Source organism: Planococcus citri, chromosome 1 (assembly GCF_950023065.1).
Source record: "Planococcus citri chromosome 1, ihPlaCitr1.1, whole genome shotgun sequence".
Lineage (NCBI taxonomy): Eukaryota > Metazoa > Arthropoda > Insecta > Hemiptera > Pseudococcidae > Planococcus > Planococcus citri.
The window spans coordinates 83,884,923-83,901,237 of NC_088677.1; the positions used below are offsets into that span (position 1 = coordinate 83,884,923).

At 33.2% G+C, this 16,315-nt stretch overlaps 1 protein-coding gene across 1 annotated transcript in view; it reads left to right on the forward strand.

Annotated features, from left to right (window-relative positions):
• Positions 1 to 16,315, forward strand: part of LOC135838709 (phosphoglycerate mutase 1-like) — an 81,506-nt gene that overhangs the window by 17,388 nt on the left and 47,803 nt on the right. The gene's annotated exons all lie outside the window — the stretch shown is intronic.

Here is a 16,315-nt window from a genome sequence, read left to right on the forward strand (position 1 = left end):
TTAGCGTCACGCATTGTATAGGACCGTGTACCTTTATTTATATTGTTTATTCGGTTTTTCGAAAAGGATGGAGTTGGAGGATTGTGCGATCCGTAATTAATGAATTTGTACACGAACTAAACGTTCGTGAAATTGACGATGCGATTTAGTTGGCTTCGTTCGTAGAAGAAATGTATAACAACAGCGAATGGAAACAAATATGATACAATTGTATTTGTACAATAATACGAATAGATAGATATAAGGGCGCGAGCCATCGATGTTCACGTACAGAGTGTCCGAAAAATTTTCTCTTCTCGCAACTTCGGAGATCGTTCATTCACGTAAATTCTGTGGCACAGGACGTCGAATTATTGTGATATGCAATTGGCGATGTGAAATAACGCTGATTCAGCAATAAATTCCTAAACAACAGAAACAACCAAACAGTTCAATGTGAATCGATTCGAAATTGGAAGAATTTGGGAACCAATCTGACGTGAGGTTATATGTAGGTTAGGTACCTGTATTGTTGGTCCAGTTGAGCTTTCTCGATTCGTTTATCTTTAGCACGTCTATTCTGGAACCATATTTTGATCTGCGTCTCAGTCAATCTCAAACATTCGGCCAGCTCGTATCTGCGGTTTCGCGAAATGTACTCGTTGATACGGAATTCGTTTTCTAGGTTTAGTGTTTGCTCATTGGTGAACGTGGTCCGCTGTCGTCGGATTTTGCCTTCTTTGCGACGTTTTCGAGCCACTGTAAAGTGAAAAACAAAAAAAAACATGGCGAATTAGTATCAATTGATCAGCTTGAGAAGAGGTCGATGGTTTGAAAATTGCCTAATAGGTATGTGGATTTTATGGGAAACTTTTGACTTTTGAGAAAGATCATTATGGTCAAATTTCGAATTTTTCGCCGTTTTCACCCCCTTCATCACCCAATACTCACCCCTACGAAAAAAATATTATCAGATTCGTGATCTACACCCTCGAAAACATACATTTCGACATATCACACATTATTATGGTCAAATTTTGAATTTTTCACCCCCTTCATCCCCCACCATTCACCCCTACGAAGAAAATATTATCAGATTCGTGATCCACACCCTCGAAAACATACATTTCGACATATCACACGTCATTAAAATCGAATTTTGAATTTCTCAGAGTTTTCACCCCCTTCATCCCCCCCTATTCACTCCTACGAAAAAAATATTATCAGATTCGTGATCTGCACCCTCGAAAACATACATTTCGACATATCACACGTCATTATGGTAAAATTTTGAATTTTTGACCCCTCTGACCCCTCCCCACCCTCACCCCTTCAAAGAAGATATTGTCAAATTCGTATTCTGCGACCCCTAAAACATAAGGGAGGATACCATTTTACAATTGTTTTTGGGTTTATTGCAAGTTTTTGAATTACGCCTGTGTTGAGGGTGCTCACAGCCCACTATGCGATCTATCCTTATAAAAAATCGTGAAAGTCGTTTGTGAACGATTCATGATTAGGAGTAAGAAGAAGACACCTGGAATGATTCGTTCGTTTGTTCGAAAATGAATTGTGGTTAGATTTAGGTTAGATTCGACTTTCGAGGACGAAGTCGTTCACAGATGACTGAATCAATTCTCAAATCGTTCGCGAACGAACGAATGAATTATTTTGAACAGATTTTCGTAGTATTGCTGTAGCGGAAAAATTTTAGGATTCGTTCGTGAATGATTCGTTCTAAAAAATATTGTACTTCACAAACAACTGAATTTAATCTTAATTCATTTTTTTTTTTTTAAGAATCGATCGTTGAATTTAAATTATGAAAGTTGTTCGAGAATGATTCATCAACATTAAGGAACAACGTCATTAACAAACGACTGAATTCAAATCTAAAATCGTTCTCAAACGAATGAATAAATTCTTGTTGGCAGATTTCTCTAGTAGTGGGTAGGGTATCGTATCGTTTTAGGGAGGGGAGTTTTTGAAATCGTTCGTGAATGATTCATTCTCAGGTACGAGTATCATATCATGAGCATTTCTAAAAATCTGATCTCAAATCGTTCTCTAATGAGTAATGAACGAAATGATTCGATTGGATGAATATTTTCTGAATAATCAACGTTTAACAAATTGTGAAGTTTCACGATCACGAGTGATTTAAGGTGACGGTGAGGAATATTGTTCACTGAATCGATTCTGGAATCGTTCACAAACGAATTATTGAATTCTCGAATCGTTTAGCGAACGACTTGAGCATTTTAGGAAGATTTTGTTTGTAATCAACTATCTGCATACATACTATCTTTGTTCTGAAATAAATTCTTAAAGTCGTTCGCAAACGATTCGTTTTGAGGATAACATCGTTCGCGAACGTGATTCAGTTCGAATTTATTCTTGATGGAACGAAATACGAATGGATTATGATTCATTTCTTGTGGATTTTTATTTTTTTTTAGAATTATCAACGTAACTGGAATTTAGAAAGTCACTGATTCGATTTTATGATCATTCACAAACGAACGAATGAACAGTTTTTCACATACATACGAGTACATCATTCGATTTTAAGATCGATCAATAACGAACGAATGATGAATCATTTCTTAGGCATTTTTACAATCATCATCGAATTGTAGTGAAACGTTATAAACGTCGTCCGTAAATGATTCATTTTGAAAAACAATTGTCGTTCACGAACGACTGAATCGAATCTTAGTTCTTTCTAAATTACAAATCATTCTAGGTGTATTTTTCTTCAGAATCATCATCGTAAAAAAATTATGAAAGTCGTTCACGAACGACTGAGGAATGATTCGATTTCAACATCGTTCACAGACGAACGAATGAATCATTTCTAAAGCATTTTTCTGAATAGGTACCACACTGTTGTAATAAGAGTATAAGCGTCATTTTTGAATGATTCGTTCACGAACGATTGAATAAATTTCTCGAATCGTTCGTGAACAAATGAAGCTTTTTTAAAAAAGATTCTTTTGTTGTGAGAAAAATTTTCAGAGCCACAGAGTCGTTCATGAACGATTTATTTTGTGGACTATTTTCGTTCACGAACGACTGAATCGAATCTCAGTTCGTTTTAAATTATTACAAATCATTTTAGGTGAATTTTTATTTGGAATCATTATCGTAAAAAAATTTTGAAGTCGTTCACATCCAACTGATTCGATTTGAAGATCGATCACGAACGAACGAATGAATCATTTCGGCATTTTTTCAAATATCACCGTCGTCGTAATAAAGTAAGTAAATTATAAACTTCGTTCTTGAATGATTCGTTCACAAACGGGTAAATAAATTCTTCGAATCGTTCGCGAACGAATGAAACATTTTAAAAAAATATTATTTCGCTTTTATATGTATATTATTCATGTGGGAAAAATTCTTTGAATCAAAGAGTCGTTCATGAATGATTCATTCCAAGAAAAATTGTCGTTCATGAACGACTGAATTGAATCTCAATTCGTTCAAAATTACGAATCATTTTATGTGTATTTTTTTCTAGAATCGTCATCGTAAAAAATTATATAGTCGTTCGCGAACGAATGAATCATTTCTTAGGAATTTTTCTAATTATCATCGAATTTTGTAGTTAAGGTATAAACGTCGTTCTTGAATGATTCGTTTACGAACGATTAAATAAGTTTCTCGAATTGTTCGCGAACGAATAATACATTTTTTTGAAAGATTCTTTTGCTATCGTTATTGTGGGAAAAATTCTTGAAATCACAAAGTTGTTCATGATTGATTCATTCTAAGAAATATTGGCGTTCACGAACGACTGAATCGAATCTTAGTTCGTTCAAATTACGAATCATTTCAGATGTGCCTGTTTTTTTTTTGTTTTTTTTTTTTAGAATAATCATCAAAAAAATTATGTAAGTCGTTCGCGAACGACTGATTTGATTTCAAGATCGATCACTAACGAACGAATGAATCATTTCTTAGGTATTTTTCTAAATATCACTGTTATAATAAAATTGTAAACGTCGTTTTTGAATGATTCGTTCACGAACGATATACATAAATTCATCGAATCGTTCGCGAACGACTGATTCGAATCTCAGTTCGTTCAAATTACAAATCATTTTAGATTACTTTTTTTTTTTTTTTTTTAGAATCATCGTAAAAATTATATTATTTCGCGAACGACTGATTTGATTTCAAGATCAATCAATAACGAACGAATGAATCATTTCTTGGGCATTTTTCTAAATGGCACTGTTGTAATAAAATTATGAACGTCGAACGTCGTTCTTGAATGGTTCGTTCACGAACGATTTAAATAAATTCATCGAATCGTTCGCGAATGAATGAAACTTTTTGGGAAGATTCTTTTTATTTTTGTTCGAAGAGGTTCTTATTGGACCGGTTTTTCCCAATCTGACCCTCTCCAATGCTTTTCCCTCTCACTGGCTTTATTCAAACTTTGGTTAAAATAATGAAATTTTATTGTTTTCCAAAAGTGCTCATTTACCAATTCGGACTTGATTTTTTTCATCAACTCATTTTCTCTCCTTCCTCTTCATGTTTCATAATAATCTGATCTCCATTTTTCGAAAAAAAGTACCTAGCACATTTTCTCATGATTTTTCGAGGGTTTGGCTACAACACATTTTGTCCTAAATTTTCTCGATCATGCTGCGTAACATTGAAAATCTGAAATATTTAATTTTGAAGAAGTTTTCAGACGTAGCTTACAGCTCGTCCTTCCTCCCTCTCAAACGTACAGTTCTCTAGTGAGCTGTATGAATTAATATAGCCAACGTTTTCATTTCCATCCTACCTCGCTCTCAATCTTATTCAATCTGCGAAGGTAATTCCGACTCGATAGATGCGTAAATTTCGAATAGAACAGGGACGAAGGGAGAGGAACTTGCTGGGTTGTGAATGATCGTCGAAGCTTAATGAGAATGTCTGTTTATTATCGACGCAATCAATCGTATAATTTGATTACCCTTTTATATGTATAACGAGAGAAAACACGAAAAGGGTGTGGGGGGCACGTTTTGTTAAATCCTTCTCCAACGACGACACGCATCCCAAAAAAAAGGGGGTTGGGAAGATCGCTCTCTCGTGCTTTGAATAGTACTTACACGTAGAAAAAACATAATAATAATCTGTGAGAATAAATCCAATACACGTATCCGTATGTAAAATACTCCACACACACTTGTAAATACCTAATGTTACGATTACAATTCTCATTTTTCAATATCTCGTTGACTAAGTTCGGAAAAAAGGAACTACGAGAACGTGTACAACAATCAAGTTGTGTAGATAGGTACCTACTTAACCTTACGTATCTCTCACACAAGCGATGAAGAGTACCTATCGCGTTTCATTGGGTGTATTTATGTAATTCCAATATTACGAGGAAAAATACCATCACTATATAATAAAGTATAGGTAGGTATCGCATATGGAACAACAATAATATAAATAATACTAACAAATTAAAGATACTGAAAATTATTTCATCGTGAAATCTCGCCATTGAGAATCACAAAAGCGTAAAACATCGCAGCTTTTATTCAAATTGTACGGTTAAAGTTTTCACGGTATACGAAAATTTGTAGCGTGATGAAAATGTCGAGAAAGAGAAGCTGCGATGCTGCTGCGAACAAAGACGCGAGAGAAAGTGAGAGAAAAGCTCGAATACGAATGAGATAGAGAAAGGGGAAAAGCATGGAAATCATACTCGGTGGTAAGAATCACTGTTGTTATTATCACCCAAACGATAGTCCGATGAAAGAATTTGCTCGAGTGGAAGTAATACTTAATCCGTCATATTATAATAATAATATTCGAATGGCTCCATTTTATAGTGTATATTATCCGTCTTTTATTATCATGGTGCCATCTGTGTACGAAGGTATTTCTATTTTGCGATTTTCTAACTATGTATGTATTTGTGGACATTGAAAATCATCGTTGTGGTAAAAACCTAATGCTTATTACGAGTGGAATGGTTTTGATACGGTTTTGTTTTATTTTAACGAATTTAACACGTTTATGTAGGGAGGAAAAATATAATGATGTTGACAGTACCTACTTACGTAAAATGTGTTGAAAATGGGTAATGGACTGTGTTAATGTTAAATATCATGCTTGAGGTTGTAGTGGTAGGGATGGTAGTCATACTGACTGAGATTGTCAAGTTATTTGTAATTTTCAATAAAAATTAACCAAAAATTACCTACTATGACTGAATTTTGAAATCATCAGATGCAAGTTGGGTGGAACAGACAGAAAAATTAATCTCAATTGACAATTTGACATAGACAAAATATGAAAATATACCTAAAATAAAAGTTTCAATCATTATTGAATACCTAAAATTAATCATAGGCATAAACTTAATTTCAATTACATCTTCTTTCTTGAGACAAACATTACTAATCATAGCTTTTTGATTCAACTTATGAGACTGGTTCTCAGGTGAACTGGATTTGGAAGTAGCTGAAGTAGTATTTGTATCAGTTTGTTGGTTAGACATCCTACTTGTTGATGGCAAGTTGGATTTTCACTTTGTTCTGGATCAGTTGTCTTCCTTTCTTTGTTTGCCTCTACATAGTTTTCAACACAAAATTGGTGATCTCCAACTTCTCATTTTCCACGTTAATGAGTTTTTCATACTCCTTGGGGTGTTTTGTTTTGAGGTGTGTTTTTAAATTCAATGACTTCGATTCCTGAATTCTAATGTACAAAATTTGATAAAAAAAAAGTAAAAAAAAAACAAAACACAAATCTTACTTCTATAATTCCAGCAAGAAAGATTAAAAAAAACAACACAATGAAATTTTACCAATATTCCAGTAAAAATTAATCACTTTCCGGCACATTCCACCCTTGATATTTCCATTACTCTGGCATAAGTTCCACCAGGGCTGTATACGGATAAACATGAACGGTATTGGTATTTAGCATACAGTACCCAAGATGGTATTGGTATTTCGGTATTTTCCAATACAAATGTTATTTAGGTATTGGTATTTGGATTTTTTTTTGGTATCTGGTATTGGTATTGGTATTGTACCAATATAATACCGAATTGAAAAGTGTGTTCTTAGGCCAAAATTGACCATATCTCCTACCTAGGTTCAATACTTAAGGAAGTTAAGGATGAAAATTCAAGACAAAATAATAAAAAAATCAAAAACTTCAATATTTTTAAAAATTTTTTGGGACTTGAAATTTTTTTTATTTTTAAACATCTTGATTGGCTCGATTTTGGAGTTATATTACAAGTTTTTCAATATGAAAATTCAAAATAGGTACCAAAATAATACCATTGAAAATTATTTCAGTATTGGTATTTTGGTATTAAGTAATACCGTTTCAACAAATTTATCAGTATTTTGTAAATTGGTACTTCGTCTGTCTGCTGATTGGTATTGGTAAAACAGTAGGTATTAAGGGAATAACTTTGAAGTATCTCCTATTTATGACCTCAGTTTTCTGGGCCTGGACTTTGATTATGGATGTAATTAACAGGATGAGATGGGTTTTCATCTGAAAATAATTTCTTATCTAATATACTGTTTTACATGACAAATTGTTTATGAAAAAGTCTATTTTAAGGAATATTATATCTTACAAATTCATAATTCATTCAACTTAAATCTATGCAATATTTTACAATACATCTATTTTAGGATTTGCATTTTTAGAAACCCTATTTCATAATAGTGAAATGTCCTTCTTCAGTTTTTGACAACTCTAGTTCTCTTAACATTTCATCATCTTTAAATCTAACTACCACAACTTTTCTTGTGTACAATATAATATACCCTACATGACATAATTGAAGCATACGTTTCCAAAACGCACTAAGTCCAAAAAAATATTGATAAGAAATTCATGGTACTTGGTACAATGTTGTAGCAAAGACCCATGGGCACAACATATCAAAAAATCAGCCATTTTGGGCCGCAAGTTTATGCTAGATGGCTTTGCAACCTCAGAATCTTTGAAAATGGACTTAGTGCGTTTTGGAAATGTATGCTTCAATTGTTCCTTGTGTGGTATATGCATTTTTGAGAGTCCAAAAACCTGATCTCCCACATATGTCAGGTTTCTTATTTATCCAAAAGTTGGCAAAAAAGAATGTAAGTTTCTCAAAATATGGTCTATATCTGTGTAGGTTGGTAATTGTTTGGTTAACTAACCTATCAATAATGTCTTTTGCTAATTCATTTCTAAGATTTTTGAAAAATTCATTAGGGCCTTCTCCCAAAAATGATCCCATATCTAACAGGTCTCTCATGATCATTCTCTTCTCAGCATAGTTCAGGCTACTGTGAAGTCGGCCTTAAGCTGAATATCCTATTACTGACTCCTTATATGGTTCCAAATGCATTCTGAAGATACTTCTCAAATTCTTCCCAAGTCAAGTTTCTTGATTCTAGTATCTTTGTCGCCTCTTTTTTCAGTAATTCCCTATCTGAATTTAGTAGGACTGGGAATGATCTTGGATAATACCAGACTGTGCCCATTTTATCCATAAATAACAGTATTGTCACAGATGATTTATCAAAATTTATCCATGGGGGAAGTTGATTTTGGTCAAACTTTTTATCTAACAGATCTGTAAGGTACTTTGAGTAGTTTTGATGATGCTTGCTATGGCATGGCCAACTGCATGATTCTATGTATGTGAACAGTCTTTCCTGCCCTCTGTTCACATAACAAGGATGATGAAATGGATTATGTCTATGTATTGTATGCTTTTTTAAGAATAGAACTCAAACCTGGCTATGTTTTCTGGTTTCTTGTCTGAAAGAAGGCGTGCAAACTTCTTAGTTAGTTTCTATTAAAAAAAATTAGGCATAAACTTAATTTCAATTACAATGAAAAATTATTTACTAATTTTTCCGCTATAATGTATAACAACATAACCAGCATTTACTGCACATGTAAACTGTACATCTATGCATAAGTTTTCAAATATTGGATACATGAATTTCTAAACCCAGCATCTTCAAGCAGTGTAAAATGTAAATGGACGACCATTTCTAGTTACCCATTCTACTATTTCATTTTAAATATCTTCTTTCTTGAGACAAACATTGCTGCTTGATTTTTCATAAAAATCAATCATAGCTTTTTGATTCAATTTCAACTTATGAGACTGGTTCTCAGATGAACTGGGTTTTGAAGTAGCTGAAGTAGTATTTTTGTCAGTTTGTTGGTTAGACAATAGACATCCTACTTGTTGATGGCAAGCTTGAGGCATTCGTTGGATTTTCACTTTGTTCTGGATCAGTCTTCCTCTTTTTTGCTTGCCTCTTCATAGTTTTCAACACATTTTTGTTTCAAAATTGGCGATCTCCAACTTCTCGTTTTTCATACTCCTTGGGGTGTTTTGTTTCGAGGTGTATTTGATGACTTTGATCCCTAGAGTAGAATAAGGTAATTAAAATTAGTATATTGTATTGGAAAATGGAAATTTAAAAAAACTGAAGCTTGAGATTTTTGAACTCAAAAGTATGAAAGTTGAAAAAATTCATAATTGACTTCCAAAAATTCAGAGGGAAAAATAAAAAAATGAAAAATTTGGTCAAATGGAATTGGAATAGTGAGAACAGCAACAGAGGCAGCATTGATTCTGAAAATTACGTTTTTCATTTTCAAATTTAAATTTTTTTAATAACAATATTATTTATAAAATAATTATCTATAATATATTAATTATTAATAATTAAATATTTTCATGTTTTATTTTTTAAATGGAATACTTAATGATAATTTCAAAGTATGAGGTCGAATTTGAGATTTTGAACATGAAAATTGAAAACTGAAAATCAAGCAAAATACAAAAACAATCAAAAAATAAAGCAACACTTGAAGCACAAGTGTCCAGGATTGGGGCATTCTGTGTGAGTGTGGAAGTAGTCACTGCACTTCCTACTCTGTACCTTCTTTTTTTCCTCCTTGAACATTTTAGCTAGCTGCTCCAGCTGAGTTTGTGTGTATTTTTTGTGTAGGGGTTTTGAAGGCTTGCCATTGGAAGTACTGTTGATAACGTTTTTTTCTGGAATGGGTTTAGCTCTTTTCACACATCTTGTCACTGCATTCTCCTCTGGTTTCAGTTCATCTTGTTTACATTTGGCTGTATTTGTATTTGTGTTGTTTTTAAATGCCATGGAAGCTGTTAAAGTTTTAGCAGTGTTTTGAAACTTTTGTTTGATATAATGGAGCATAGCTGTGTTGGCAGGTAAAGATGTGATTGCCAAATAAAACGAAAAAAACTGAGATCTTGGCTCTTTGCATCCCTCGATCTTACTGAGAAACAAGGAGCAAACATGCTTCTCAGGGAAGTTAGTACCTATAGACCTATTTATTATCTTCTATAAGACGATCAAACTCCGCGATGAAACAATCTACATTGTAATTAATTTGGAACTTCAAGTATTGCATTCTGTTATGCAAATCAACGTAGTTGTGAAAATCATTCCGAGCAAAAGTTTCTTGAGTTCTGTGTAAGTTTGGAAGACATTAGGTATGTGATTTATTCATTTGCTGATTGGAAAGGTTATGGATGCATGTAAGTATTGTACGACCTGAGCATCACACATTACTCTCCTAGATGGGGATATATTGATATACATACCGCATTCCGATTGAATAAAAGGGTAGAGGTTCGCAGCTCTCAGTTCCAGGCATACCATATTATCCCAATCTTTGAAGTTTTGACTACCTTTTAAAAGTTTGTGGCTATGAAACTGTCTCACTGTGAAGTTAGGGGTTATGTACGTATGGTATCAGTACGAACCACCATAAAGCCTATAAAGTTTAGGCTTCATGATTTTCTTATTGTTCTTAGCCTAAGCACGCTATTTTGTATAGTTAGTCTAATATACTACGTTTCTACGTGCGTGTTTGAATGATTATTGTTCGGTAAAATATGACTTAATTATCCGATCGTTACAAATGGCGACGAGGATGGGATGTTTTGTAACTTGGCGTTTGTACTCTGGCCTCTTTTTATTATCAGGTACTCGTTTAATTGTATCAGGTTCAGTGGTAGTAGAAGGTTTCACGTCTTCCTTACACTGAGAGTATTGATCATTAACAGCTTCAATGGTGTTCGCAAGCTTCTCTGCCTCAGCTAGAGATTGTAAGCCCTTTTTAAGTAGTTCCTTACAAATTTCTTCAAAGGAACAGCCATCAATGGCCTGTTCAAGTAAGTAGTGGTCAACTGTTAAATTCTCTAAGCCACATCGTTTGCTTTGTGTACGCACACGAGTGAGGAATTGTGAAAACGATTCACTTTTATCTTGCTTCACTTTACAAAGCATACAACGTTCATATAAGTCATTGTGTGTAGGGTTCATGTGCTTTGTAAGTAAAACAACAGCTTGAGTATATTTGTTCTCATTTGCTGTTGTATCTAATTCAGGAAGCTCGAATGTATTAAAGAGATCAACCCATTTCGTATTGATGATCGTTTTCTAACGATGCTGTCCGGTTTTCTTGACACATTAAAACTTCAGAGGTTTGATTAAGCTGAAATTCGATCCCATGATCGTCATCTTAAAAAAAAAATCGTAAATTAATCGTCAATATCAATTTTAAAAAAATGACTAATTAATCAAAATAAACGTTTTTTTTTTAGGTGAAAAATTTTAAAGAAAAAATGCGATCAAAATAATGATTATTTGGAAAAAAACTAAAAAAAAACTTACCTATCATGTCTTATGATGTTTAACAAACAGTTCTCCAACACTTGTTCCATGCACCACGGTATCTGATCGGCTGCACGCAAATTGTTGAAGCGAGTAATTATTCCATCAACTTCAGACAAAAAAAAACGGTATATGTAACAATAATTTCGATACTAACTCATCAGTATCGAAGATACGACACAGATAACTATTAAAAATATTTTCAACAAATGTACAGTAGAATAGTAACTTTGCTTTTTTTTTACTGTAACTGTAGTGATTTTCTCCGCGGCAAAGTATAATTTGAGATCTCTTAACCATTTCTTCCAGTAGTAGTGGGTAGGTATGTCGAGTGAGGTTTGTAGATACCAATACCTTGACAGTTTTTTGTTAATGTTACAGCGGACATCGTTGCTACATTTTTTTCTTTTGGCGTATTTGACGTCTTTGGCACGTTAGCATGAATGCCCATGCGTATTTTAATACATATGTTCGCCGACTTCCTTTTGAAACTGTCAAACTGGTAATTGTTCTTTCCCGCATGCTTGATGAATTAACCACAGCAGATATTTGTAATATAGTACTTCGTCACATAACAGTGGAAAAGCGTCAAGATCTTGTCCATGAGCCTCTAAATCTCCGAGCAAACTGTCAAATTCATAGAAATTTGCTAGTAAACTTGCGTCACTGTTGGTGGCTGTTGGGAGTGCCTTCAACTTTGCATAAAGAGCACTGATGGTATCTTCTTTACTCTTAAATGCTTCATCTAGTTTGTCCAAGGCGCGTTTGTAGTTTGCATCTGTTACGTTGTATCTATCAATTAATTTGAGAGCATCACTTAATTAATTGAATTAACGTTGTGGTGCACACCAAATCATCCCGCAATTCTTCATTTAACCGAAAAGTTTTAAAATCGTTTGCGTATTGCGAATATATACCGTAATCTGTGGAGGTGCCGTCTTCGGCAGTCGAGTTCTCTACCAATTGCAGCCCACTTCTCATCCTTCACTTTCCTTTTAGTTGCTCCATATAAGTCACTTGACACATCCCATAAAATTGGGATAGGATGCACGAGTTCAATTAAAGAACTACGTACGCTTTCATCCTTCATGATCTCCACATTTGTAGGTGGAATTGGAACCGAATTAGAACTCATTTTTAATTTTACTTAATTAATTGAATTAATGTTGTGGTGCACACCAAATCATCCCGCAATTCTTCATTTAACTGAAAAGTTTTGAAATTTTTTGCGTATTGCGAATATATACTGTAATCTGTGGAGGTGCTGTCTTCGGCAGTCAAGTTCTCTACCAATTGCAGCCCACTTCTCATCCTTCACTTTCCTTTTAGTTGCTCCATATAAGTCACTTGACATATCCCATAAAATTGGGATAGGATGCACGAGTTCAATTAAAGAACTACGTACGCTTTCATCCTTCATGATCTCCACATTTGTAGGTGGAATTGGAACCGAATTAGAACTCATTTTTAATTTTACTTAATTGATTGAATTGTTATGTTCTCAAAATAAATTGATTCGAATAAGTTAAGCTCTTTATTGAAATAATTATTGTTACGTATTTATAATAATTTACCTTGGATAAATTGTAACAATCGACTAAATTCACTTCTGAAACAACACCAATTTAAAGTTATATAAAAAATTACAAAAATGAATTTACTAAATTATGTAAATTATTAAGAAAAATATAAGAAATTGATTCGCACAACACACAAAAATTATTATTAATATTAATTGAAAATAAATTTAATAAAATTAGTAAGATTTAAAATATTAGAAGAAAGAGAGATGTTAAGTTTCACCAGTTTACTATACAAAAATTATAAGAGAGAATAAGCTCGGAGAGCTTTTCTTAAGACAACTGTATGTACAAGAGTTATATGAGAACTGATGAACTGTAATCGGACAATTCTCTCTGGTTATCTTGAGTGAAGTCTCCCTTCACTCTTCAATTATAGACGGCAACAATACCTTCCTCTTTCCCCTGATTAATAATTTAAGTAAAAAAAATTACATCCGAAGGGTAAAGAGAGAAGTAAAAGTACAGGGGTGAAAGGAGAGAAAAAATGGACAGAAGAGATAGGAAAAGGTTAAATCAAAAGTATTGTACCATTTTATAGCCTATAAAATGTACCCGATTTAACTTACTTGAAGAGAAAAAATGTAAACGTATGTGAAAACAGAAAAATGGTGGTTATTAAGGAGATTGACAAGAGAGGTATAGATATGCTCGCCATATCTATATTTATATGACAAAGGGGATGATACCTTGGTACATTTGTATCAATCAATAGTAATGCACTAAAATGCATACGCAACTTAATGGTACGTAGTTGCTATTACATAGTATTGGCAACTTAACAAGGTGGTGATTAATTTAATCATCGCTAAGGCGATGAAGGTATATTTCCTCATATCAATTTTTCTCACGAAATTTTTTTCTGTTACTGAATTTCTTCACCTGGGGAGTGTTCACATTTTAAAGTCGAAGATTAAAATTTTGAAAGTATTCATTTCAATTTGATCGCTAACGCCGCGCCTCTGGTTAGAAAATTAATTTTCGACCCTTTTATTTTCCACAAAAATGACTGAATTTTTGAATTGTGATTTTTTTTTTAAATCATCAATCAGATGCAATTTTGAGAAAAAGTTGAGGGTGAACGGACAAAAAAATTAATCTCAAATCACAACAGACAAATATACCTAAAGTTGATCATTATAACTTGATTTCAATTACAATAAGAAATTGCTTATCTACTAATTATTCCGTTGAATTAATTTTTCAATTATAATACGAATTATTGTTCGGCAAAATGAGAGAAAAACAACTACATCTTGTCAGGTCTCTATATTTTACAATACTGAGATTCATAGTACAAATATTTGTCCATGTACCTAACCAAATCTTAAACTTAAAAACTACACATATTGTGTTATATTATTATTACACTTCAATTCGTCACACTCAAATACCACACAGTCCCTTCTAACTACACACTGCACTGGCGGCACTTCTTTGAAATACCAACGAATAGGTACCTATATTCCAACACCCTCTCTTATTTCAAAGAATTACTTAGCGTAAATATAAAATACTAAAATAATGCAATAATTCTACCAATAATTTTAAAACCAAAACCCCTCTCTGAATGACAGCTTACTTTTTATGACTCTTAAATCTTCTAAGAAAATACAACTAGGCATAACATTTGACACGAGGTTATAATTATCATTAAAATTAATGTTTGTTAAACTAAACATAACATAGTACGAAATAGTTCGAACTTGGTCCTTCCCAAAGGCTTTGTAAAAATGTCGGCTACATTCCTTGCCGACTCTACCTTTTTTATGACCAGTTCATTGCTTAAGATGAGATCCCTAACATAATCCACAGCAACACGAATGTGTCTGCTTCGTTTTGTAAATGTACCTTTTTGGGCTATATGTATAGCTCCTGAATTATCCTCGAAAATTATAGGGATTTCTTCACCTTTACTCATACCTATGAACATTAAAATTTCATTTACAAATAACACCTCATCCACACAATCTGCTAGAGCATAATATTCAGCAAAAGTTGAAGATCTTGAAACACACTTCTGTTTTACACTTCGCCAAGTTACAGGACATTTATTGACAAAAATTACATAACCAGTTGTCGATTTCGAATCATTCACAACTGCAGCCCAATCAGCATCTACATACATATCCACTCAAATAAGACGATTCTGAAGACCTAATAAATGTCAACTATTTTGACCTAGTGTGATATAAATAAATCAACACAAGTGCATATTTAAAAATCTCTCCTGTGCAATAATTCTGAAAACGACTCAAGTAACCTACAGCATATGAAACATCAGGTCTAGTAGCAGTACAAATATACAATAAAGCTCCAATCAAACTCCTGTAATTTGTATCATCATTTTCTTCACCTATCTCAATTTTCAAGCTTTCTTCCATAGGTGTGTGTTTAACATTTGAATTAATTACTCCAAACTTTTTAGCAATTTGAGAAATATACTTTTCTTGACTCAATTCCATTTTACTTCCTTCATACTCCACATCAATACCTAAATAAGTAGTTAATTTTCCAAAATCCTTCATACAAAATCTCTTTTTGAGCTTTTCTTTCAATTCATTCAATATTTTCAAATCTTTCGAAAAAATCAACAAATAATAAGCAAATTGTACCATCTTTTCTCTTATACAAGCACATATCAACTGAGCACCTTTCAAAACCTATTGACCTCATATACTCATCAAAACACTCATACCAATTTCTAGGCAATTCTTTTAAACCATACAATGATTTTTTTCAAACGAAAGTACTCTCCCAGTTCCATCATTAAAACCTTCAGGCTGATTTACATACACTTCTGATTTAATATCACTGTTTAAAAAAGCTGTAACTACATCCATTTGATGCACATTGAGCCCATAGGTTATAATAAAAATGAAAACTGAAAACTAAATTAAAAACTATAAATCAAAGCTGAAGAAGTGAGGACCAAAGCAAATAAAACCTGAAAAAAAAATCCAAAACTAAACCAATTTTTAGCTTCAGTTTAGTCATTTTTTGAAAACTTTGTTGTCCTTTAAAATCAAGTGAGAGAATGCGAGCCCC